This window comes from Ranitomeya variabilis, chromosome 2 (assembly GCF_051348905.1).
Source record: "Ranitomeya variabilis isolate aRanVar5 chromosome 2, aRanVar5.hap1, whole genome shotgun sequence".
Classification (NCBI taxonomy): domain Eukaryota; kingdom Metazoa; phylum Chordata; class Amphibia; order Anura; family Dendrobatidae; genus Ranitomeya; species Ranitomeya variabilis.
Genome location: NC_135233.1, coordinates 1,009,152,749 through 1,009,176,345, shown reverse-complemented (window position 1 = coordinate 1,009,176,345; position 23,597 = coordinate 1,009,152,749).

Below are 23,597 nucleotides of genomic sequence, written 5' to 3'. Positions count from 1 at the left end.
AAAATTCTTGACAAATCCTTTAATTATACAGATTAGAAAAACTGAACAAAGTTTGTTGTATGTGAAAAAAACACTCTGATGACTGGTTATGACTACAGACGGTCAAATAGATGGAAATAAGAATTCTAGTTGAATTTTAAGAAATTTGCAGGTCATAGAATATTTAAACAATTTGCCTATTTATTCATGCAAATTCTTCTTTTCACAGAAGATCACACCAGTCACAGAAGTCACCAGTCACGTGAAGTCAAGTGTTACCTTGCAGGTTTCTACATTATGCTTTGAAGCTGTCCCATCACATAGTATAGCACAGCTAATCAGAAAGGGCTGTATAAAAGCCTACACAGGAAATTCATCAGCCATTTTATGCTAATTTTAGAAAAAGCCCTGTCTTTTTCTATACTTATGTCTAACCATATGTGTTATTCAATAATGTATATATATATATATATATATATATATATATATATATATATTTAGGTTCACTTATGCGGTGTTCACTGGCTTTATTGTAGGAAGTTTTCTGGTTCTCTTTTGGTCCTGTGGGCCCTTCTGCGATTATATCTGATGATTTTAGCATTTTCGACTGAGAATACTGTAGGTGTTTATGCTCTACACGATTAAGAGTTAAGGCATAATGTTAAATTAACCCCTTTAGCTGGACATCTAGCTCATAGAACAAAGTCAGGGAAATGCCTTTTAATGGTTTGTATAGATACTGAGCTTTAGGATTCTGCGATGATATCTGATGATTTTAGCATTTTCGACTGAGAATACTGTAGGTGTTTATGCTCTGCACCATTAAGAGTTAAGGCATAATGTCAAATTCACCCCTTTAGCTGGACATCTAGCTCGTAGATCAAGGTCAGGGAAATGCCTTTTAATGGTTTGTATAGATACTGAGCTTTAGGATTGGTATATGAGGTCCAATTTCCTTCAAAACACAGAATGGATCAATTTTGGAACCAGTGATAGGGCTATTTTTCTAAAGTGTCCCAAGAGCCATTTTTATACATGACAACTCTAGACTGCTTGTTTCTTGCATTGCTGTGAGCCTAAACACTCTACACGGCCTTCAGCATCTCCAGACTTGTCTCCTTTAGAGCACATCTGGGTCATCATTGGTTGGCAATCACAAAGGCAGCTACCAGCAACAGATCTTGACAAATTTTGTGCGCAAGTGAATTCAGCATGGCAGAACAATCCTCAGATGACCAGTAGTGATGAGCGAGTGTACTCGTTGCTCGGGTTTTCCCGAGCACGCTCAGGTGGTCTCCGAGTATTTATGACTGCTCGGAGATTAAGTTTTCATCGCCTCAGCTGAATGATTTACAGCTATTAGCCAGCTTGATTACATGTGGGGATTACCTAGCAACCAGGCAACCCCCACATGTACTCAGCCTGGCTAATAGCTGTAAATCATTCAGCTGCCGTGATGAAAACTAAATCTCCGAACACTAACAGATACTCGGAGGTCACCCGAGCGTGCTCGGGAAAACCTGAGCAACAAGTACACTCGCTCATCACTAATGACCATTTGTAGCTTCATTGATAGCATGTCAAAGTCTGTGTGTGTATTTCTGCATGTGGTGCCCATACTCAAATAAATGAATAAATCAAGATGCTTAAATAAAGATGTCTTGAAAAGTTTAGTTCCACTTTTTCATCATCCTTTTTATCAATGCTTTTTTTTCAGAAATAGTGACACTTTCATCTATAGGCTATATTTGGTGGTGCAAGTCAAGTTTGCCACTATTTCTTTAAACAAGTCAACTAATTGTTCTGGTCTCAAACCTTTGGAAAATATGCTATGCTATAGTATATCTTGTTGTTTGTGGTCCCATGTAAATTCCCATGTGCCATATTATGGTATAATTGCTCTATAATAATTTGTATTACAGATTCTTGATATGATATTGTCCCATTCTTACTAGGCTTTATCTCTTTCTGGTCAATCTTACAAGTTTACTAACCCAGAGCGCCAACAAACACCACCTACCAGCGTACAATGACGTAAAATTAGATGTAGCAAATGTCTGTTGTCAGGAGACTTGACAAGAGGGATGATAAGTTGTTCCAAGAATGCTCCGAATGAAACATCTTTCTATGTGACTACTGTAATTGTCTGCAATTCCTGGCTGTCCTATTTTATCACTCTACACAACAGCAATGTATCGCTACCTACAGGAATCCAGATCTTCTGTATAAAAATCACCAACAATAGATTAAATATAATTGGTAGCCACACAAATCACATCCCAATTTTTAACTACGTCTCCAAATCAATACCTTGTTGCTAGCTTTGTCCTCTTATTTCCTCTAATAGTAGGGTTTATACAGACGAGTGGTCCTTTAGTATTAGTTTAACAAACTCATAGCATCAAAGGATAATTCCATATCTTGTTAGCAAAATAACATCAAGAAATATAATGGCAGAAAGGGATCATCTTGAAGATTCCTGAAAGTGAATTGCTGCAGGCCGTGATCTCCATTGATTTCGGTGGAGACTGAAGAAGGAACTGTCCTAAAAGGACCTTTCTCCTCTGTGATATCACTATGGAACCTGAAGAATCATTACTCCTGCATATTTCTGCACAGTACGTACATGGCTTGTTGCACCTAAGAGCAAGCAATGGGAGGACACACTCTTACTCAAAGGATAATAAAGCAGAGAGGATAGATAGACTTTGAGAGATAAGACTAAGAGACCAGATCATAGAGTATTGAGATGCTTTTTGCTTTTTTAAAGGTAATCTGTCAGTAGGATCAACCTTCCATATGCCATCTATATTGGTATGTAGGTCATAGGAAACTGAATAAAATGATAGCTTGATATCTTCGACCCAATGTCTTATTCCAGATAAATACATTTTATTCTTAATATGTAAATCAGCTGTTAAGATCTATGGGCCGGACACAGATCTTCCAGAGAATCCACTTCCAGAGCTTTTCTAAACAAAAGGGGGCTTTAAAAGCCTGAGTCATGTATATCAGTAGAGCAGACTGTCAATCATTACTTGACTCACACTAGTAACACCCCCTTTTCATTTATAATAAGCTCTGGAGAAAGATTCTCAGGGAGATCTATGTCCAGCCCATAGATCTTAACAGCTCATTTACATATCACCAAAAAAAAAGTGGCTTTCTCTGGAATAAGACATCGGATCGCTGATATCAATGTATAATTTTATTCAGCTGCCTATTATCTAAAGTACATGCCCATGTAGACAGCCTAGGATAGTTGATCGAACTGATAGATTTAAAGCAGCAATATCGGTATAAAAATATAAAATGTCCCAAATTTTCAAACAAAAGAGATAACAACCGAAATTTTAATTTTTTTTGTGCCCAAATTCTGGCACACCTTGTTTTATATTACCCCTTTATTATATTATTTCTATTGCATTTCATCTTCAAATTTCATAACATGAAGGGCAAATATTCCCACGTGACCTTGGTTGTCTTTTGCATTGGTTGCTACCTATACTTTGCCATCCTATCAAGGGCAGGGAATGGGGCAAAGACATACAGGCGAGCTTTCGTGAGCTATGAGCTGTTTACTCAATTTCTCAACAAGCGGTGAATTAAGTGTGAGCCTGTAGTCAGCAAGAGGCAGATACAATGTGTTCCCCACTCTGGAAGGCAGCTTCATGCCATGAATATTTTATTAAGGCTCTGACTTGGCTCCTGTGAGCTGTAACATTGCTGCTTTTTTTCTGCTCAACACAAAAATCAATAAACCATTACAACGGAGTGGTGTGGGCAGAAAGATACAGAGGTGACGCACAATCAACATGGCCAGGTGGACAATGCAGGAATGCAGCTCACAATCTGTCCATGTGCAGTGGCCGAGATCAAATCCTGGATGAAGTAACGAGGTTGGCGTTATACTGAAGATTACCGCTGCTATCTGTTGTCCTAAATATCTCAGGGATTTAAGTCCATTATTGTAGGGCTAGATCTATGTAAAATTAGGAAATTTGTACTAAAAGACCTTTCTTAAACCTAATATATAAAGTACAATATTTTGCAAACCGGTAGTAATAAGGATGTATGTTTATGGGAACATTGAAAATTCTCTTTTCCATTAGGTCTATGACATCAAGTGATAATAAACTGACTTACTGAATCCTTCTAAGCTCTATGTAGAAACAGGAGGTCTCGTTTTCCTGCATGACTCATGAGTCACTGCAAAGTCCCCGGCAGGGGGGTGGAGAAAGGAGCTGGGTCAGGAGTTGAAGAGATGAATGATCTATTCTGGGAAAAGAGACTTCCTGTTTCTACATAGAGCAGAGAAAAGAGAAGAATTAGCTGGGCTGAAAGGCAAAATGGGCAATTGTAAGTGCACAATGCTATACAATATGATGATTACAATATATTAGGTGAATGAAAGTGCTTCCTTAAGAATTGACAACAGGAAACAAATATAGACCTTGATGTAAGATCTGCATGAAATGACAGAATGTATCTTGGCCTGTCCCAGGGAAACAAAACCCTGATCTAGGAACTCAAGACTTTTAGTAACTTCTGCTCCTTTCTTCATCATATGCCTGATGGGATTACCCAAAACTTTAACTGACGGCGCAACACCCATAAGCTGGAATAGTGTAAGGGTGCCATATCACATAGGCAGAGCCCCTGAGGTGCCAGAACAGCAGAAACCCCCCATAAGTTACATCATTTCACAAACTACACCTTTCAATTAATTAATCTAGGGGTTCAGTGAGCATATTGACACCACGTGTGCCTCACAGAAACTTATACCATTGGGCGGTGAAGAAAGAATAATTACATTTTTACCACTAAAATGTTGTTTTAGCAGATAATATTTTATTTTTATTAGGGTTATTAGGAGAAAAGGTACTGGGTTTGGTGCGGGAACTGACACTTGCTCATGATGTGCTATATGCTTTATTGGTTATTAAGGGGTTAAATGGGGGATTTTACTCATCTAATACAAATCTACGCTTAAAACTTTGAAAAATTGACTTTGCGGATTTGAAACATGTACCACAGGTCACTTTACGTTGCATAAAAATGCACAGTGGGAAGGAGATTTCGATAAATCCCATTCAATTTGCTGGAACTGTAAGACGCTGTATTTTTGATGCAGTAAAAACACGCAGCATCCAAAACTCATCATAACAACACAACCTATGGGATTCAGACACTGTAGATAGTGATCACCTTAACACTCTTTCTACCAGAAGCTACAGTATCTACATTGACTCCCCCATAAATATATATGCATATCATTAATATAACCAATTACGGAAAACAAGGATCTGGCACTGATCACCAGTCACATTCTGCAAAATTTATCAGTAATCCTATACGATGTCAAAGATTTAATTGCAGCAAAGAAGTGCTCTGGTGGTGCTCACTATGAAGAATGTCCATTTGTAAATACAGTATAAGGAAGATTGGGCACTCGCCACTCAAAAATAAAATGTCATTTTGATGTGGTTTGAATAAAACTGAGTATGTGGAGACAATTGAGGCTAACAGCCGTTTCACACGAGAGTCATGCTTCTTCTGAGCTCAGAGGCTCAGAGGAAGCATGACTTTCACATGAAAAAGTTGTTAGCCACATTTTCCCCCAAACTCTGGAATTCTCTGCCCCAACATGTCCGAACATCCACCACACTGAACTTTCAGATGGAACTCGATAACCCATCTTTTCAAGAAAGCTTACAGCCTGCAATGACCCCCTGCCTCCTCACCAACCTGGAGCTGCTGTCAACCCCCCTACCAATTGTCTCCTCCCTAATTACCATGTAGACTGTAAGCCCCCAAGAGCAGGTCCTTCTCCTTTCTGTCTTTACCATTGTTAGTATGTTCATTTTAATCTTTGTCTGTATTTTGTATGTAACCCCTTCTCATGCACAGCAGCATGGAATCAATGGCGCTTTAAAATTAAATAATTCTCTGGTTTATGGAAACCGCAATAAAGTGGTATTTTAGTGCAAAGTGGTGAGTGCCCCAATCTTCCTTATACTGTATCATTAAATATAACTATGTAGCTTTTTTCCACAGTATTTCTTCCATGTTTGTTTCCAATTAAATTATTAAAATCTTTCTTAATTACTTTTCGCAGTGCAATATCAGAAACATTTCTTGAGTTAAGCAGTCCCCAGGTAGATAGGGCAGTAGAGCAGCTCCAAGATCAATTTATATCAGAGGCCCGCAGTGATAGACCTCTGTGACTCATCCAAGGTATGAAGTTTTGTGGTTTGGAAAGTGAAATGGATACTGTGTATAAGATAACTGAGCGCGTACAGTCTGGCTGGTTAATTCAGAAGCTGAACGTCTGATCTCTAAACCAGAAAGCTAGAGAGGCTGATTAAAACGACTCATTAACATGCATTCATTACACTGTGCACAATTCTGTTGCTAATGAGGCTTTTTTTGTGCGTGGAACAGTACAGCCCTTGGCCCTTCTCTGCATGCATGTTTTGTGCCGTCAGGAAAGTTTTCCTTTACAGTTCAGGCGTAGAGGCAGTTTCACCATCTGCCGCTTGCACATCATTAAGCAATAGTATCCTTGCAGGCAGCTGCTGGCCAACAGGGAAGTAGAAGGAAGATGTCTTCCTAAACCAAAAAGGGACATAAAGGTGAAATGTCAGATCCCAAAAGCCATTTCTTTAAGATTTCAGGTAGAATAGCTTAACAGGTGTTGAGAGGTGACAGCAATTATACTGCTGTGAAATACTACAGGGGCCCGAAAGAACATGCTATGTGATTAGTGAAGAGTTTTCTTGGTAGTTTGGAGGATGTGAATGAATGAGGGTAGGCAGAGGGCATCGGCCTCTCATCTATTTTTAAAACAAAGTTAATATGATTAATATGAAGTCAATATGAGGCCTTCAAGAATTCCATATTTTTATTGTAAAGAAGACGCTGAAGTAACTATAAATTTATAATGATCACATAACATAGCCACAGTCATTTAATCTAATATTCAGCCCTTTTGAATTTGCTTGGGTTGTGTTCTTGGCAATACCTTAATCAGTGCCCACTTAGAGCCAGTTACTGAGTGCCAGGTTTCCTTAGTTTAGAGCGGTGTTTCACAACTCCAGTCCTCAAGAGCCACCAACAGATCATGTTTTCAAGATATCCTTAGCATTGCACACATGCTGAAACTCTAATCTGGGTAATACTACGGAAATTTTCAAAACTTGATCTGTTGGTGGCTCTTGAGAACAGGAGTTGGAGGACACTGGTTTGGAACATCAGTGGGTTTTCAAGCTCTCAGATTGTTGCCACCAATGTAATTTTCTGCCATGGATAAATGAGATGCTATATATTGTAAATTAACTCTCCTTTTGAGAGTCAACTATTGATATTAGTTATACTATAGATCAAGGTATGATATCTTGAATGGGTTTTCCGGTTCTTTTTAAATTTTAACAGAGAATATCTAATGGGATTCTTATAGGAGAAATAAATGAGGTATACTACCACTAGATTTCCACCACCACTCCAGGGCTTCTGCTCAGATGGTCGCCATCAGGACTAGAAGTCCCAATCTGATGCTGCAGCCATCCATTGGCTCCAGTGGTCAGGTACTCAGGAAGATTAGGACATCATGGTTGTTTTTCACCCAGAGCAGACCACTGGTGCCACCTGCACGGGATCCACAAGGTTAGTGGGTAAGTCTGATTTTATTACTTTGAAGAGTGTCACTGGTGTATTTTGTTTAAAGGCTGGATAACCTCCTTAATGCCAATAACTTAATCAGCGGTGGTTGGAATAGCATTACCTTTGGTGTAATATTCATCAGTCAGCTGACCACTGCTACCAATCAGAGGTCTGAGCTGTCATGTGAGTAGTTTTAGGGGTTCTATCACTTATTCAACATGGCAGTGCTGGAGCTGTGGGTGATTCTTAAGTAAGTGCTGATATTTCTTTCTCTACAAGGACATCTGCGCTCTGTTAACTTTTTGAAAGAAGTGTGATACCCCATTTAGCCTGCCATAAGACTTTTTTTGTAGGATAACAAATACTTGTATTTGGCTTCATAAGATGTCATAAAAAGTGATAGTACGTCAATCGGATTATAGAACACAGTTTGAAAATATTTTTTACGTAGAAATAAATGGCGCCATTTGCCAAAGAGAAGATAAATATTATATATAAACTTAGGAATAAGTAGAGACACCAAGAATAGATGCAAGTAACACCAGTGTCTCGTAGTTTTCTCAGCTTATTTCAACTTGACTTTGCAACTGAAGATTGAGGAGCATTTAGATATGACTTTTACGTATTGAATGGTCTTTGAGTTCCATTAACATGTCTTGATGTTAGCAAACTCAGTTTTGCCATTTACCAAAGAACAGTTTGAAAAATGAATGCCAATAATCGGAAACAAGTTGGTAGAGAAAGAAAAAATAAAACTGCCATGTGTCATTTGCATTTTATTAATTATTGCAGCAATTCATGTGATTTATTGTTTACAAATATAGGACTTCATCTAAGGGTATGTGCATACCTTTAGTACCTATAACAGACTTTTCAACTGCAAAACTCAGAATGCTGGCAGGAAAAAGTGCAAAGAAAAAATAAGGTGCGTGTTAGGTGTCGAGTTCCCGCCGCTGCACAGGGGGAATCTCGAACCATGTCTAATGCGGTCTTCCATTCTCCTCCAGCTGCAGTGGAACCTGCTCAGCAGAGACGTAGATCACAGCGTCTGGCTCAAACTAATATTGTGCACTTGGTTACTGCTGCCTTTCCAGGCTCTGCCTTTGTAGCCAGCACTGATCAGCAGCGAGTAGGCATTTCTTGGACTAAGTCCAGCTTTTCCCTTACTGAGCATGCCCACGGGATGACCTCCCATTGGAGGTCGGGGGTCACATGCTCAGGTCCTGTTGCGGCTCCTATTGGACCATCTGGAATGTCCTGGAGCGCTACTTATAGTATAGTATAAACTTGATAACGTGTGTGTGTAGATGCATGTCTGTCGAGAAAGCTCCTTAATGATTCCCATTCCTAGTGTTGATGACTGCTCGCGAATGGTGGAAGCTCCCTAGCCCCCGACACTGCTACCTGCACACTTAGCACACGATTCTGTGTCTATTCGCAGTGCCCGCCTGTACGGCACCTTGCGCAATCAGTGCGCTTTCCTGACAGCCGGTCAGTGTAGGGTGGGAATTCTCGCTTGGACTCAGCATCTGACTCAGGGCGTCCTCAGGCGCAGGCTAAAAAGCCACCGAGGGTCAGAGCGAGTCCAATCACCAGTTTAGTGTTTAGTGGGGGTGATTCATAGGGATCCCAATAGTGTATTTCAGCTGCACCCTGTGACTTGTGACTGTTAACAGGGCACAGCGTATTTACGATGACTCTGTGAAGCAACAGAGTTCGCTTCCATTCACACTGGGTAAGGTCTAACCCACGTGAGAGCAAGCGTATATCCGCCATTACTCAGCAGCAGGTGTCATCTCTGCACGGTGGACCCCGGACTGCGAACACACCTCATATTCTCTAATATCATTATTTGGTGCATTCCGCCAGTCCTAACAGTGCGTGTGTATGAGATTTCAGAAATTTTATTCACTTTGCTAATACTGTAGATTATTGTGTTTTTTTCAAGCAGCAAAAACGAGAGGTTAAAAACATGGCATGTTTTTCGGTACCCACACTTCCCTAAAGAAATGCAATATAAAATGATCATAATGTTGTATGTACCTCAATGTAGTATCAGAAAACAACGGCAGCTCTGTATGCATAAAAAAAAGCCTTCACACATCTCCATCGATGAAAAAATTTAAATTTTATTGGTCTCAGAAAATAGAAACAAAAAAATTATTTTGTTTACAAATTTACAAGTTTAATGTCGCCACTGACCTGGAAAATTATATCCCCAGATCATTTTTAGCAAACAATGAACACTAGAGAAAACAAAAATGAATTACCAACTGCAGAATTGCCTCTTTACCACCACTTGGACCGTTTTTTCCTGTGTTTCAGCACAGGATAGAGTAAGCTATAAAAAAAATACGACCTAATTTGACTATTTTGATTGAAGAATAAAAAAGATTTGGCTCTTTGAGGAAGTCAATAAAACAAAACTAGAGGCAAAAATTAAAACTCTTTTGCCACAAAGGAATAAATTGTAACTAATTGCAAAAATGTTTTATTTCCCAGGATACCAACAATGTACTGAGAACATTTAGTTGTCCATGGCTTTTAAGAATCCATTATTGCTGCTTTGCTTTCAGTTGCCTCCTCTCTCTTATCTCATGACCAAGCGGAGTCAGTGTGTAATTGTATACCAGACTATCTCTACAACTTCTGCTGAATCTATATAACATAGATTATATAACTCTGTTAACTTGATTGATTTGTGACCTTTTCTATCACATTATCAGAAAAATATTAAGAAAAATAAACTTTATTTGATGGCAAAGAATTTGTTTTTCTAAGCATCTCAGAGTGTTAAAGTATCTAATCCAACCACCAGGTCAGGCCTCCGTGCAAAAATAAAGGAAAAAATCTGGAATTAAGTCTGGAATTTTATCTCCATGACAATCAATGGTTGTAGAAAGACCCAGCTCGCTCATTCTCTGATATAAGGAATGCTTTCTTGTAGGCACTGAGAAGTGATATAATAACCTTGCAGGTTTAGTTAGCCGCTATAATAAGGTCAATGTTTTGAGTATTACAAGAATATTTTTGTTCTCGCTTATTACCATCGCGGAGAATTTCACTGGTATCTTCAAACCAAGGTAATTTGGTTATTACACCTTCCAAGGACCTTTCAAAGAGTCTTTTCATTTACTGCACAAAATAGAAGCTTGCAAAATTAGCTGAAGGTTCATATAAAGTTCTATGGCTCTAAACGTAAAACATGTTTCATGTATTAAAGCTTTTGGGAAAAAGTAAGGATTAACCCTAAAAATAGTAAGGGTCATTGGTTTCCAATAGCTATAGAAATACTAAGACCTGATTCATCAAATCAATTTAGCTAGAATTCTTTACATTGCTTTGAAAAGTCCCAAAATGTTTGTGCAACACTGAGTAGCACAAAATCTTGAGATTTTTGGCATTTTCATACAACTTTCTCACGGCACCAACAAAATGGGTGGAACTGGGCCGCTACAGAGGTGCTGCGGGGCATGTCACCGAAGCTCATCTAATTTATGATAAGTTGTAGTGTTCCCTACATCAGAAATTTGTGGCATGGTGCTATAACGAAGTGGAAAAGCTGTTGGCACCCCTTCTGAAAATCATTGGAATTAATGAATGCACTTGTATTTGTATTGACCTGTTCGACATACGATTTTACACACTGTCCTCTGCAGCAGTCTAGTTAATATATGAAAGGGTTTACAGTGCCAGCCCAGGTGAGGAGGACTTACATGGGCACATAGAAAGCTAACTCCTGGTTGATAAGCAGTTGATGAATAGCTATTGCAGAGATAAGAAACATTATTGTTTAGGAAGAGAAGACCACAAGAGAGAAAGTGTGTTAAGAGACATAAGTTTTTGAAAGGATAGCAATTTTCCAGACAAAAGTATTCTACAACAACTGATTTCTAATATGGCCAGAGTGCGCAGATTGGAGGAGTATGCAGAATGTTCATTTCACTGTCAGTGCATACAGGCCATAGAAATAAACAGAGTGGAGAGGAGTCAGAATTCCCCTAAGCAGCTAGAAGGAGTTGGCTACTGGAAGGCAGCATGTAAACCAGTTCTGGAGATTTAGAGAAATCTTATTCCGATCAGGAATAAACACAAGGTATCCATTATACAGTAATTGATCTCTCTTCATCCTCCTGGCAGGGACACCGACATTCTAATCACCTTGGCCGATCTGTTGTTCCTTCTGTTGCGATTCCAGCTGTGGCTTCCTGCCCGCAGGGCCTGCACATGTTTCGCAGGTCTCCCATCTCCCAGCATTGCGTTTCTTAGAGGTATGGCGTGAGCACTTTTGAAATGTCCCTAGCTCACAGCTTAGAGGCATCAGGTATTTAAGGCACTCTCTCCTGTAGGGCAGTGCCTGATCAACTTTAGTTTCTAGTTAGTGTTTGTACCCACTAGTCTGTTGTCAGGTCTCTGTTCCTGAACCTGTCCTGTCTGAACCTGAACCTGTTCTTAAGCCCATTCTGACTGAACCTAATTCTGAGTCCTGAACCCATTCAATCTAAACCTGCACATGCATCCTTTGCCAATGTTCCAAAACCTGTTTTGTCTACAACCTGAGTCTATCTTGTCTGAACGTCCTGTTCTGTCCGAACTTAATCCTTTTATGTCTGAACCGGCTCCTATATCCATTTTACCCATGATTCAGAATCATATCCTGCCAGTGACTCCGAGTCTGTTTCTGCAATCCTGAACTTTGTGGTCAGCTGCTGCTGTATCAGGGACTGCCCTGGAGTGGTACTTGGCAGCTACCTGCTTCTAAAACCTAACTCCACGATTAGGGACTCTATTGAAAACCAGGTAGCCTCTAAGCCCGGACCTGTGGCACAGTGAGTTCACTATCCACTAGCGTGATAGTAAGAACAGAGCTAGAAAGCTTAAGAAGTACTTTGTTACTCATGAATTGTATCTATGCTATTGAAATGCTGCATTTAATTCTCCCAAAAATGGAGCCTTTGTTTGATGCAGAACAATTGTATTTACCGTATAGTGCCTTCTATTAATTGTTGAAATCCTGTTTGAAGAATTCCAGTAAGGAGGTTTTAAACTTTTTACAACAGATTCTAGTCTCACTGATTTATTGTGTATTTATACGTTTTTGGTACTATCAAACCACTTGCGGCCTGAAAAGGAGTAAGTAGCAAACCCCCAAATCAAACACAGACACCAAAGGGTTCTGTAGATGGGTGCTTTGGAACTGTGAAAGAAATCTCATCCCGAACAATCCCTTACACTGCAAGGAGGCGCACACCACTTGTTAGTCTCTTCTGATTCATGAAGAGGCATGCATTTCCTCATGAACCAGGAGTGTCTGACTCCACGTTGCCGTCTCATCAAGAAAATTGTGGATCTTGATGAATTGGGGCCTAAGTCTAGTAAAGATTAAGAAAATTATAGTATAAATAAAATGATGAAAAAATTGACAGTGTAATCCTCTTACAATGCGCATTGACAGTGCACTCTGTTGTCGGCTCGTTACTTTTAATCAGAGCCGGCAAAACAGATCTCCGTCACTGTGCATATTGATTGCACAGTGACAAGAATCTACTGAGCATCCATTGGAATTGACAACCGATGCATGCTCAGTACAGCAAGGACTAGCCGAGCCAGTGAAAACAGTCACTGAAGATGCTTCGTTTCAGGTAGGGGGCAGAGGCTGCACCAGACACCATAGTCTCTGCCCCCTGATGGCGCTTCGTTTGAGTATTCTATCATGCTCTGTGATTCTCAAATGAAGCATCATCAAAAACAAAGCAGTTAGATAGTGTTATTAGGGAAGGATAGGTAGTTTATAATTAAAGTGTGTTAGAAAATAGATTAAATTATTGCATTAAATAGATTGGAATTAAAAATGGAAATTAAGGAGTCCATGATTTTTTTGAAACTGAAGAAACTTATTTGGTGTTCAACTTGAAAAAGTAGTGAGACTTCATAAAAATTAATGGGAGGAAGCGGGGAGTGTCATGCACGTCGGCTGTTTGGTGTGACACTATGTTGTGGCCCATAGAAGTGTAGTGTCACATGAAACGGCCATCATACAAGATGCTCCTCACTTCCTCCTGTTAATGTTTTAATACTGTCACAATAAAGGAAGATTTTGTGGATGGTGACTGCCACTTTTGTTTTCTAGATTTGAAAACTTATACAGGCTATTTTGACTGTACTTGTCATCATTTTGCAGTTTACAGTGAATGTTCCTAATATCTTCATATCAGAATTATGGGCTGGAGACGTATCATTTATAATCATAATAATGTATTATGGTTTTACAAAGGGTCCATAGAAAAATATTGTTTGTTCAAGATTTTTAGATAAGCTCTCCAAAAAAAAAAAAGTCAAGTTGGCTACCGTGCTTTACAGCAAAGACGCCTATTTCAAATGATCTATCGTCTCAGTTGTCCACCACTATTCATTATCGACTGTCATATAGATCAATACAACAGCATGTTATCACTCTATATGAAAATATAGGAATAACCTGACAAAAAGAACCTTAAATCCCACTGTGAGCTCAAATGTCAGCAGTACCTGCTGATGGAAATGACAAAGACATCCATTGGCAAACATCATAGTGTGACCCATACGCTGGTGATTACTCGTGATGGCTATTTTTAGTATCCATACTTCTAATTTGACCATCCTTCACCATTAATATCAAACTTTTTCCAAGAGATTCAATATTTATATCTTCTTTCCTTTCTATGGACCATTCGGTATATCACAGAAATGAAGTATTCAAATCAATATTAAATATAATATTTTATTCAAGAAGGTTTGGAGGGTCAGGAAAGTAGATTCATTTTCATCTTATCAGAACCAAAGTCAATACAACCCATGTAACAAACTGAATACATTAATAGTGTTGACAATTTGGTGTGAAAATCAATAGACACTTTACCAGTATATGCCGCTTCTAGCACTTTCCATTTTCTTATGTATTTACTTCTATCATGTCGGACCGGTATTGATGTATGTCAGTAATTCATGCCGCACACATTTATTGTTTATAACTAAGTGCGCGAGCGTATACTGCTAGATGGGATTACTGGGCTAACAGTGCAAACATATATACTTAGCAGAGGTTCAATGTGAACAGATCAAACCAAGCCAAATAAAAAATATAACGGCGGCCAGGGATGAACCTAGCTGCTGCATATGTACCGTACATCGAAGGATTCCGAAATGTTTTCTCTCGAATACATGTTATGAAAACAACACAGAAATAAATATTCTAATTTAATAATAATATTATTTTGTATTACTGTAGAGTCTAGATAAATTATTACCTCTTCCCGTCACTGTTTTTTTTTTTGTTTGTTTTTTTGTCCGGGCCTTCCAAGAGCCATAACTGTATTCCATCGACCTAGACATAATAGGGCTTGACTTTTTTCCAGGATGAGTTATGTTTTAATATAATATATTGTATTGAAAATAGAAAAAAATCTTATGGCATGGAGTTGTTTTTTTGTGTCTTATTTTAGGGCATTTGCTGTGTAGTAAAAATGACGTAGTTACTTTAATCCACAAGTCAGTACAATTACGACAATACAAAAGTTATATCAGTTTTTACGTTTTGCTACTCTTCCAAATCAGAGAACTTTACAAAAAATTCCTGATTGTGTTTCTTTATTCTGAGACATAACATTTTGACTTATACGAGCACGTTAGGATATAAAAAATAGCCTATCCATGCATGTCCAAGTGAAATAAAAGAGGAATTACATACAATTCTAAGAAAATATTGTCGAAAATTGTTAAAAGATTAAAAGGTGTTTTCTAGGTTAAAAATATTTATATCCGACCATTAGGATAGGTCATCGTTCTCAGATTGGTTGAGGTCTGACACCAATCAGATGTTTTGAACTGTATGGAGCTGAACGCTACCTCTGGTTTCACAGTGTAGTGGACATTCCTGGATACTGCAGCTCAAGTCTTATCAACGCTGTGAAATGTCTTTGTACGGAATAACTAAGCAGAAACAACTGAGGTCAAAAGAACAATTTTTATATCTCCCTCAGAGGAATAGTTGCCTATCTCTGACGTATGTCAGGATTATTGTTTGTACATATGGCTAATTTACACTGCTAATACAGTGTGAATGCAGCCTTATCCAAACAGAGATGTAGGAAAGCTGACCGGCCTTCTTTCACATCAGAAATATTCTTTACAAAGTATAGTCACGGATGTATGGACTGATAGGATCGGATAGCAACTGTTTTTGTTGGCTGTTATAGGGTACAGTACTGTTCTCACGTACACAGATCCTATAGTATGCTGTCATGTAATACAATTAAAGGGTTAATCTGCCCATAGGATAAAGGAAAACACGGCTCAGAATTATTGGAAAGCTGATGAAAATGATCGGCAGCCAACTGATGACTCCTTTATTGATATGATAATTTTGAGGTTTGACTACGGAAATGGCCAACTATTGGATGGGAAAGTGAGCACTTGCTCAAGAATGTATATCAACTAGAAAACTAAGACATTACTAGCAAGAAGAAATGTTTTGCCCACAAGTATCTTATTTTTCTTCCAGCACCTTCAATTAACTTGGGCCCAGTAAATTCTTCTATACTGTAAGTAGATATTAACAGATTTGGCTTCCATCATCTTGATAATTGTAATGTGATATGCTGACAGGGAGTTTCCTATTGGTGTGTCTATGAGAGGAGCAAAGGTTCTAGTCACATCTTGGCCCAGTAGCCAAAGGGGGCCAAAAAGGATTCTTTGGCCCATATGAGAAGACCTATTCTATTGAAGGGGTTTCATACTTTTTAAAAAGGTGGTCCTCATATGATTGCATTCATGTAAATTAACTAAACCAGACAGTACTCTCCCTGATTCCAGTGCCAGATCTCATCCTCTGCTCCTGTCTCTGCATTTTGGCTTCAGCAGTGATGTCACCTAAACAGCTCACTTCACCGCTGCAGCTATCACTGCTGCAGCCATCACCGCTAATGCAGGCGACTCGAGACACTGAGCTCAGTGATTGGCTGCAATGGAGATGTGTGCTTTCAACATCACATTGCAGCCAAACAAAGAGACAGGAGAAGTACCAGTAGCTGGTTTTATCATTTTACATAAGTGCTTTATTAGAAGTAGAAAGCTTCTTTGAAGACCCCACAAGGTTTAGGTTACACCACTGGGGATGCTGATATACAATAGTAGGTGTCAAGAACACATAACTATTGTGTTGAAACTTATTTTTGAAGTGTTGTGATGTTGTGCTGATGTAAAGGAAAGGAAATCATTGGCTTCATGGCGCCCAAGGAGAAGATCGCAATTAACATTCCCATCGAGTCATAATAGGAAAGCCAGGAAGCCAGAGATAAAGAAATAGCCGAACGTACAGATTAACAGAAAATCTGTCATTCCAATTATGTAAGATTAGCATAAAAATAGTTACAGGTCATGTGGCACATGCAATCTAATTGTGGTGCATGAGGCACAAAGACAAAATGACTTACTTTTAGAGGTCACCGGGAACATTACTTGGACAAAGGCCAAGCTAAATAAAATTGGTGCAGATGAGCTACTTCGAACATAATGGTTTAATGGGGAAATGCACCCAAAAGATACATTAGACTTAATTGCCTTGACTAATAGTGGCAGTTTTCCTGCCACCTTTAATGTTAATATACTTGAATGCAGTCTAAGCTATGGCTGCAGGGAGAGCCTCCATGCTTCAGTGCAAACCTCAGTTGATGCGGTTAATTAACATGTAAAGTGTTGCACAAACTTAGCAAATTGCTTCTACTCCCTGGCGGGAAATAAGTTACCTGAGATATTCATATTTTTGGCCTCAGTAAAAAAAAAAACTGGACTACAACTATTTTGATGTTTTTTAATGAAAAAAAGAAAGAAAAGAGTGAAAAAAATAAATAGTAGAGGGAAAGAAAGGAAGAAAGAAAGAAAAAGAAAGAAAAATCTTTGCAGAATTATTGTAATTCAGCCACATTGGAAGGTTTCTGAGCATGAGTCGCCTTTTTAAGGTCATGCCATAGCATCTCAATCAGATTAACCCCTTCATGACCCAGCCTATTTTGGCCTTAATGACCTGGCCGTTTTTTGCAATTCTGACCAGTGTCCCTTTATGAGGTAATAACTCAGGAACGCTTCAACGGATCCTAGCGATTCTGAGATTGTTTTTTCATGACATATTGGGCTTCATGGCAGAGGTAAATTTAGGTCGATAATTTCTGAGTTTATGTGTTAAAAAAAATGGAAATTTGGCGAAAATTTTGAAAATTTCGCAATTTTCACATTTTGAATTTTTATTCTGTTAAACCAGAGAGTTATGTGGCACAAAATAGTTAATAAATAACATTTCCCACATGTCTATTTTACATCAGCACAATTTTGGAAACAAATTTTTTTTTTGCTAGGAAGTTATAAGGGTTAAAATTTGACCAGTGATTTCTCATTTTTACAACAAAATTTGCAAAACCATTTTTTTTAGGGACCACCTCACATTTGAAGTCATTTTGAGGGTTCTATATGGCTGAAAATACCCAAAAGTGACACCATTCTAAAAACTGCACCCCTTAAGGTGCTCAAAACCACATTCAAGAAGTTTATTAACTCTTCAGATGTTTCACAGCAGCAGAAGCAACATGGAAGTAAAAAATGAACATTTAACTTTTTAGTCACAAAAATGATCTTTTAACAACAATTTTTTTTATTTTCCCAAGGGTAAAAGGAGAAACTGGACCACGAACGTTGTTGTCCAATTTGTCCTGAGTACGCTGATACCTCACATGTGGAGGTAAACCACTGTTTGGGCGCACGGCAGGGCTCGGAAGGGAAGGAGCGCCATTTGACTTTTTGAATGAAAAATTGGCTCCAATCTTTAGCGGACACCATGTCGCGTTTGGAGAGCCCCCGTGTGCCTAAACATTGGAGCTCCCCCACAAGTGACCCCATTTTGGAAACTAGACCCCCCAAGGAACTTATCTAGATGCATAGTGAGCACTTTAAACCCCCAGGTGCTTTACAAATTGATCCGTAAAAATGAAAAAGTACTTTTTTTCACACAAAATTTCCTTTAGCCTCAATTTTTTCATTTTCACATGGGCAACAGGATAAAATGGATCCTAAAATTTGTTGGGCAATTTCTCCTGAGTACGCCGATACCTCATATGTGGGGGTAAACCACTGTTTGGGTGCACGGCAAGGCTCGGAAGGGGAGGCACGCCATTTGACTTTTTGAATGAAAAATTGGCTCCAATCTTTAGCGGACACCATGTCGCGTTTGGAGAGCCCCCGTGTGCCTAAACATTGGAGCTCCCCCACAAGTGACCCCATTTTGGAAACTAGACCCCCCAAGGAACTTATCTAGATGCATAGTGAGCACTTTAAACCCCCAGGTGCTTTACAAATTGATCCGTAAAAATTAAAAAGTACTTTTTTTTCCCCAAAAAATTATTTTAGCCTCAATTTTTTCATTTTCACATGGGCAACAGGATAAAATGGATCCTAAAATATGTTGGACAATTTCTCCTGAGTATACCGATACCTCACATGTGGGGGTAAACCACTGTTTGGGCACATGGTAAGGCTCGGAAGGGAAGGATCACCATTTGACTTTTTGAATGAAAAATTATCTCCATCGCTAGCGGACACCATGTCACGTTTGGAGAGCCCCTGTGTGACTAAACATTGGAGCTACCCCACAAGTGACCCCATTTTGGAAACTAGACCCCCCAAGGAACTTATCTAGAAGCATAGTGAACACTTTAAACCCTCAGGTGCTTCACAAATTGATCCGTAAAAATGAAAAAGTACTTTTTTTCACACAAAATTTCCTTTAGCCTCAATTTTTTCATTTTCACATGGGCAACAGGATAAAATGGATCCTAAAATTTGTTGGGCAATTTCTCCTGAGTACGCCGATACCTCATATGTGGGGGTAAACCACTGTTTGGGTGCACGGCAAGGCTCGGAAGGGGAGGCACGCCATTTGACTTTTTGAATGGAAAATTAGCTCCAATCGTTAGCGGACACCATGTCGCGTTTGGAGAGCCCCTGTGTGCCTAAACATTGGAGCTCCCCTACAAGTGACCCCATTTTTGAAACTAGACCCCCCAAGGAACTTATGTAGATGCATAGTGAGCACTTAAAACCCCCAGGTGCTTCACAGAAGTTTACAACGCAGAGCCGTGAAAATAAAAAAAAAATTTTCTTTCCTCAAAAATGATTTTTGGCCCGGAATTTTTTATTTTCCCAAGGGTAACAGGAGAATTTGGACCCCAAATGTTGTTGTCCAGTTTGTTCTGAGTACGATGATACCCAATATGTGGGGGTAAACCACTGTTTGGGCGCACGGCAGGGCTCGGAAGGGAAGGCACGCCATTTGGCTTTTCGAATGGAAAATTAGCTCCAATCATTAGCGGACACCATGTCGCGTTTGGAGAGCCCCTGTGTGCCTAAACATTGGAGCTCCCCCACAAGTGACCCCATTTTGGAAACTAGACCTCCCAAGGAACTAATCTAGATGTGTGGTGAGCACTTTGAACCCCCAAGTGCTTCACAGAAGTTTATAACGCAGAGCCATGAAAATAAAAAATAATTTTTCTTTTCTCAAAAATGATTTTTTAGCCCACAATTTTTTATTTTCCCAAGGGTACCAGGAGAAATTGGACCCCAAAAGTTGTTGTCCAGTTTCTCATGAGTACGCTGATACCCCATATGTGGGGGTAAACCACTGTTTTGGCACACGTCGGGGTTCGGAAGGGAAGTAGTGATGTTTTGAAATGCAGACTTTGATGGAATGCTCTGCGGATGTCAGGTTGCATTTGCAGAGCCCCTGATGTGCCTAAACAGTAGGAACTCCCCACAAGTGACCCCATTTTGGAAACTAGACCCCCAAGGGAACTTATCTAGATGTGTGGTGAGCACTTTGAACCCCCAAGTGCTTCACAGAAGTTTATAACGCAGAGCCGTGAAAATAATAAATGTGTTTCCTTTCCTCAAAAATATTTTTTTAGCCCAGAATTTTTTAATTTTCCCAAGGGTAACAGGAGAAACTTGACCCCAAAAGTTGTTGACCAGTTTCTCCTGAGTATGTTGATACCCCATTTGTGGGGGTAAACCACTGTTTGGGCAGATGCCGGGGCTCGGAAGGGAAGTAGTGACGTTTTGGAATGCAGACTTTGATGGATTGGTCTGCAGGCATCATGTTACGTTTGCAGAGGCCCTGATGTGCCTAAACAGTAGAAATCCCCCAAAAGTGACCCCATTTTGGAAACTAGACCCCCCAAGGAACTTATCTAGATGTGTGGTGAGCACGTTCAACCCCAAGTGCTTCACAGAAGTTTACAACGCAGAGCCGTGAAAATAAAAAATCATTTTTCTTTCCTCAAAAAAGATGTTTTAGCAAGCAATTTTTTATTTTCACAAGAAAAACAGGAGAAATTGGACCTTAATATTTGTTGCCCAGTTTGTTGTGAGTATGCTGGTACCCCATATGTGGGGGTAAACCACTGTTTGGGCGCACGTCAGGGCTCAGAAGGGAAGTAGTGACATTTGAAATGCAGACTTTGATTTAATGGTCTGTGGGCATCACGTTGCATTTGCAAAGCCCCTGATGTGCCTAAACAGTAGAAACACCCCACAAGTGACCACATTTTGGAAACTAGACCCCCCAAGGAACTTATCTAGATGTGTGGTGAGCACTTTGAACCCCCAAGTGCTTCACAGAAGTTTATGACGCAGAGCCGTGAAAATAAAAAATAATTGTTCTTTCCTCAAAAATTATGTTTTAGCAAGTAATTTTTTATTTTTGCAAGGGTAACAGGGGAAATTGGACCCCAACAGTTGTTGCCCAGTTTGTATTGAGTACGCTGGTACCCCATATGTGGGGGTAAACCACTGTTTGGGCGCACGTGTGGGCTTGGAAGGGAGGGAGCTCCATTTGACTTTTTGAACGCAAGATTGGCTGGAATCAATGGTGGTGCCATGTTGCGTTTGGAGACCCCTGATGTGCCCAAACAGTGGAAACCCCTCAATTCTAACTTCAACACTAACCCCAACACACCCCTAACCCTAATCCCAACTGTAGCCCTAACCCTAATCACAACCCTAACCCCAACACACCCCTAACCACAACCCTAACCCCTACACACCCGTAACCCTAATCCCAACCCTAACCCTAATCCTAACCCTAATCCCAACCCTAACCCTAATCCCAACCCTAACCACAACTGTAACCCCAACACACTCCTAACCCTATCCGTAACCCTAACCACAAGCCTAATCTTAACCCTATTTCCAACCCTAGCCCTAATTCCAACCCTAACTCTAATTCCAACCCTAACCCTAAGGCTATGTGCCCACGTTGCGGATTCGTGTGAGATTTTTCCGCACGATTTTTGAAAAATCTGCAGGTAAAAGGCACTGCCTTTTACCTGCAGATTTACAGCGGATTTCCAGTGTTTTTTTTGTGCGGATTTCACCTGCGGATTCCTATTGAGGAACAGGTGTAAAACGCTGCGGAATCCGCACAAAGAATTGACATGCTGCGGAAAATACAACGCAGCATTTCTGCATGGAATGTTCCGCACCATGGGCACAGCGGATTTGGTTTTCCATAGGTGTACATGGTACTGTAAACCTGATGGAAAACTGCTACGAATTCACAGCGGCCAATCCACTGCGGGTCCGCGGCCAATCCGCTGCGGATCTACGGCTAATCCGCTGCGGATCCGTGGCCAATCCGCTGTGGATGCGTGGCCAATCCGCTGCGGTCTGCAGCCAAATCCGCACTGTGTGCACATGCCCTAACCCTAACCCTACCCCTAACCCTACCCCTAACCCTGACCCTACCCCTAGTTCTAACCCTAGTTCTAACCCTAACCCTAGCGGAAAAAGAAAAAAAAATATTTTCTTTTTTTTATTATTGTCCCTACCTATGGGGGTGATAAAGGGGGGGGTCATTTACTATTTTTTTTATTTTGATCACTGTGATAGGTTTTATCACAGTGACCAAATTATATCTGGAACGAATCTGCCGGCCGGCAGATTCGGCGGGCGCACTGCGCATGCGCCCGCCATTTTGGAAGATGGCGGCGCCCATGGAGAAGACGGATGGACACCGGGAGCCTCGGTAAGTATAAGGGGGTGGAGATCTGGGCACGGGGGGGCGTCGGAGCACGAGGGGTGGCATAGGAGCACGGGGGGAGCGGACAGGAGGACGGGGGAGCGGAGCACAAGATGGAGGGGAGCGGACCACAGATCGGTGGCTTGGGGGGGCGATCGGTGGGGTGGGGGGGTCACATCAGTGTTTCCAGCCATGGCCGATGATATTGCAGCATCGACCATGGCTGGATTGTAATATTTCACCAGTTTTTTAGGTGAAATATTACAAATCGCTCTGATTGGCAGTTTCACTTTCAACAGCCAATCAGAGCGATCGTAGCCATGGGGGGGTGAAGCCACCCCCCCTGGGCTGAAGTACCACTCCCCCTGTCCCTGCAGATCGGGTGAAATTGGAGTTAACCCTTTCACCCGATCTGCAGGGACGCAATCATTCCATGACGCCACATAGGCATCATGGGTCGGATTGGCACGGGTTTTCATGATGCCTACGTGGCGTCAAAGGTCAGGAAGGGGTTAAGGTCAGAAATTTGACAAGACTACTCCAAAGTCTTAATTTTGTTTTTCTTAAGCCATTCAGAGGTGAACTTGCTGAAGTGTTTTTGATTTTGATCACTGTCCTGCTGCCCAAGTTCATTTTAGCTTGAGGTCACGAACAGATGGTCAGACATTCTCCTTCAGTTTTTCTGGTAGACTGCATTATTCATGGATCCATTTGCCACAGCATGTCTTTCAGGTCCTGATATAGCAAAACTACCCAAGCCCATCATGCTATCACCACCAAATTTTACTGTTGGTATGATTTTCCTTTTCTGAAATGTTGTGTTACTTCTACGCCAGATGTAATGGGACATACACCT